The following is a 3,497-nucleotide window of genomic DNA, read 5'->3' as shown; positions in this document are numbered from 1 at the left end:
AATAGGGAAAAGTAGGAATTCATAGCCTGAGAAGGTATGTTTGACAACTTAGAGAATTTGATTTATAATCCGTGCATGTGAGTGTGAAAATAGCATAATCCGTAAAATTCATCCATAGAGTCCGAATGAAGTCAAAACCCTAACCTTTTGTTAAATTGATATTACTCTTGTTTTTAAATCTTGCCTTCATTAATTAGTTTTTGATACTTAGTAAGTTTTGTTTTAGTTTTCATTTTAATCTCTCCCATTAATCCAAACAAATTCGGTTTCTCCAACTTGAAAAACACTTAGGAAAAGTAGTGCTTAACAATCAATCCTCGTGGGAACGATACTCACTCATCACTCTATTACTTTGTGCGACTAGTGCACTTGCTATCATTGCATGTTGTAGTAACAACGCATCACCTTTATTGAAGGATTCAATCTCCGTTGTGGTTGTACCCTAGGCTTGACATCATCTTCCATAAGTATCTTATGCATACAAAAGGATGGAGAGATGCCTCAATATCTGAAATAGTCCACCCAATTGCTGATCTATGTTCCCTTAACACCCAAATCAACCGCTCTTCTTCCACTTTACTTAACCTTGAATTGATATTCACTGGGAAGGTTTCTTCTTCACCAACATACACATATTTGAGGTGGGAAGGTAAAGGCTTCAGTTCAAGTTTTGGAGGTGCTTCCTTTCTTTCCTTTTCCTTCTCTTTCTCAAAATCAAATTCCTCAAATTCTAGATCTTAGCTCTCATTAATCGACTAAAGTGCTTCCAAAAATCTAGCACACTCATTCTTTGCCGGTTCATCTACCTCTATTGTTTTTATTAGGCAATACATGCTTCTAGAGGTAGTTGAGGGGTGTTCTCTTCGATAGCCTCTGCTACTAGTTTATCCACCACGTCTATACTAAAACACGAATCCGACTCTGATGGAAATTTCATGGCTTTAAAAACATTGAACGTTACTGTTTCATCTTGAACCCTTAATAGTAACTTTCCTTCTTGCACATCAATGAGGGCTCTTTCTATGGCCAAAAATGGTCGGCCCAAAATGAGAGGCATTTCCTTATCCTCTTCCATGTCCAACACAACAAAGTCCGCTGGAAAGATAACTTTGTCCACCTTCACCAAAACATCTTCAACTATACGCGTCAGATGCTTGATGGATCTATCTGCAAGCTGTAAAGATATCGTCATGGGTTTCACTTCACCAATCCCTAATCTCTTGAAAATAGAAAAATGCATTGGGTTTATGCTTGCACCTAAATCACATAAAACTCTATCAAAAGTAATATCTCCTATAACACAAGGAATAGTAAAACTCTCTGGATCTTTGAGTTTCGGGGGTAGCTTCTTCTGTAGAATGGCACTGCACTCCTTTATACGCATCACAATTTCCTCATCTTTTAACTTCCTTTTGTTTGATAAAATTTCCTTAAGAAATTTTGTGTAGCTTGGCATCTGTTGCAATGCATCTGTAAAAGGAATGTTAATATACAGTTTTTAAATACCTCAAGAAATTTAATGAACTGCTTATCATGATTCTTCTTTCTGAGTCTCTAAGGAAAAGGCACAAGAGGAGTGTGATGTGCCAACTCTGGTGGTATCTCGGGGAATGACAATTTCTCTTTCTTTTGTCTTTGCCTCTCTTCCCGCTTTTGTTCATCTTCCCTAGAATTGGTTGGTTCTCTTCAACAAGTATTTCTTCGTCAACTTTCTCATTGGAATCTTTCTTTTCTGTTGGTAGGCTTCCTTCTTTCCCTGATTGTTCTACTTCTTCTAACACTGTCCCACTTCTCAGAGTTATTGCATTTGCTTGCTCACGTAGGTTAGTCACTGTGTTGCTTGGTAGGGACCCTTGTGGTCTCTCATTTAACTTTTCAGCCAATTGCCCTACCCGGACCTCCAAGTTCCGAATGGACGCCCCTTGATTTCTGAAATTCATCTTTGTCTCATTCATAAAACTTTGCAAACTGGTCCTCTAATTTTGTCACTCTTTGCTCTCTTGGTTGATTGTTCATCCCTACTTGGTTGTTTGGCAATGCTCTTTGGTTCTATTGATTGTTTTGCTGATTCTGTTGGTTCTGATTGCCCCAAGACAGGTTCGGATGATTCCTCCAACTAGGATTATATCTGTTGGAGTGCGGATCGTTTGGTTACCTCTGATTTCCAGCCAAGTAGTTAACTTGTTCTGATGATGAAGACACTGAAGCAAACGTGTTCCCCACTTGGCATTCACTGCTTACATGACTACCTGCACAAAATTCACAAGTTAGTTGAGGTGCTTGAATAGAATTTACCTGCATACTTCCCAACTATTTCTGAAGTGCTATAAGTTAGCCTGAAATAGCCGTGTATGCATCAACTTCATGAAGACCAATAGATTTCTTCGACTACATCCTCTCATTTGGTCTTTGATAGTTGTTACTTGCCAAAACCTCAAGCAACTCATGAGCTTCTTCAGGTGTCTTATTTTTCAATGCTCCTCCCGATGTGGCATCCACCATGGTTTGCACATTAACCATCAATCCATTGTAAAACGTTTGGACTTGTATCCAAACTGGCAACCCATGGTGTGGACACCTCCTCAGTAGTTCCTTGTATCTTTCCCAAGCCTCATATAATGATTCAGACTCTTTCTGTAGAAAAGATGTGATATCATTTCTCATCTTTGCAGATTTTGTTGGAGGAAAGAATTTGGTCATGAACTTCTCTACTAATTCATTCCATGTAGTGATTGTCCCTAGTGGTAGTGTCATTAACCATCCCTTTGCTTTATCCCTCAATGAGAAAGGGAACAATCTCAATCTGATGGCATCATCTGACACTCCATTTGACTTGAAAGTATCACAAATCTCCAAAAAAATTGCAATGTGCAGATTTGGATCTTCCTTCAAATATTCCTTAAACTGTACTGACTGCTAGATCATCTTGATGATTGCTGGCTTTTTTTTGAAAGTGTTGGCTTGTACTGCTGGTCTAGTAATACTTGACCCACTGCCATCCACCATGGGAACTGAGAATTCCCTTAGTGTTCTATTTTCTGCCATCTCAACAACTATGGCCTCTCGTTCTCTTCTCTTTCTATTAAGTCTTCTTGCGGTTTCTTCAATCTCTGGATCTGCAGGAACCACTGGTTGACATCTAGCTCTTCGCATAAACTACAAAGAATGAGAGAAAATGTGAGATCACTAGCTAATAGAAAAGAACAACAAAAATTAACTAATAAACAATTAAAACAAAATAAAACTCCAATCTAGTTACTCAAGAAAATTTCAATGTTAACAAAAAAAATCAATCCCTGGCAATGGCGCCAAAAACTTGATGCGTTGTTACTACATCATGCTATATAGCAAGTGCACTAGTCGTACAAAGTAATAAAGTGATGAGTGAGTATCGTTCCCATGAGGATTGATTGCTAAGCACTAATTTTCCTATTTGTTCTCAAGTTGGAGAAACCGAAAGTGTTTGGATTTATGGGAGAATATAAAACTAAACTGAA

The 3,497-nt window shown here is 38.3% G+C and overlaps 1 non-coding gene across 1 annotated transcript; it reads left to right on the top strand.

The window, feature by feature from the left end:
* Positions 1-2,560: 2,560 nt before the first annotated feature.
* LOC116137407 lies at positions 2,561-2,667 on the top strand. The gene has a single exon (XR_004129181.1). It is a non-coding gene; the product is annotated as a small nucleolar RNA R71 (small nucleolar RNA).
* Positions 2,668-3,497: the final 830 nt, after the last annotated feature.

This window comes from Pistacia vera, unplaced genomic scaffold, assembly GCF_008641045.1.
Source record: "Pistacia vera cultivar Batoury unplaced genomic scaffold, PisVer_v2 Contig323, whole genome shotgun sequence".
Classification (NCBI taxonomy): Eukaryota; Viridiplantae; Streptophyta; class Magnoliopsida; order Sapindales; family Anacardiaceae; genus Pistacia; species Pistacia vera.
Note: the sequence above shows the minus strand (reverse complement) of the source record. Positions and strands in the feature narration are given on the sequence as shown.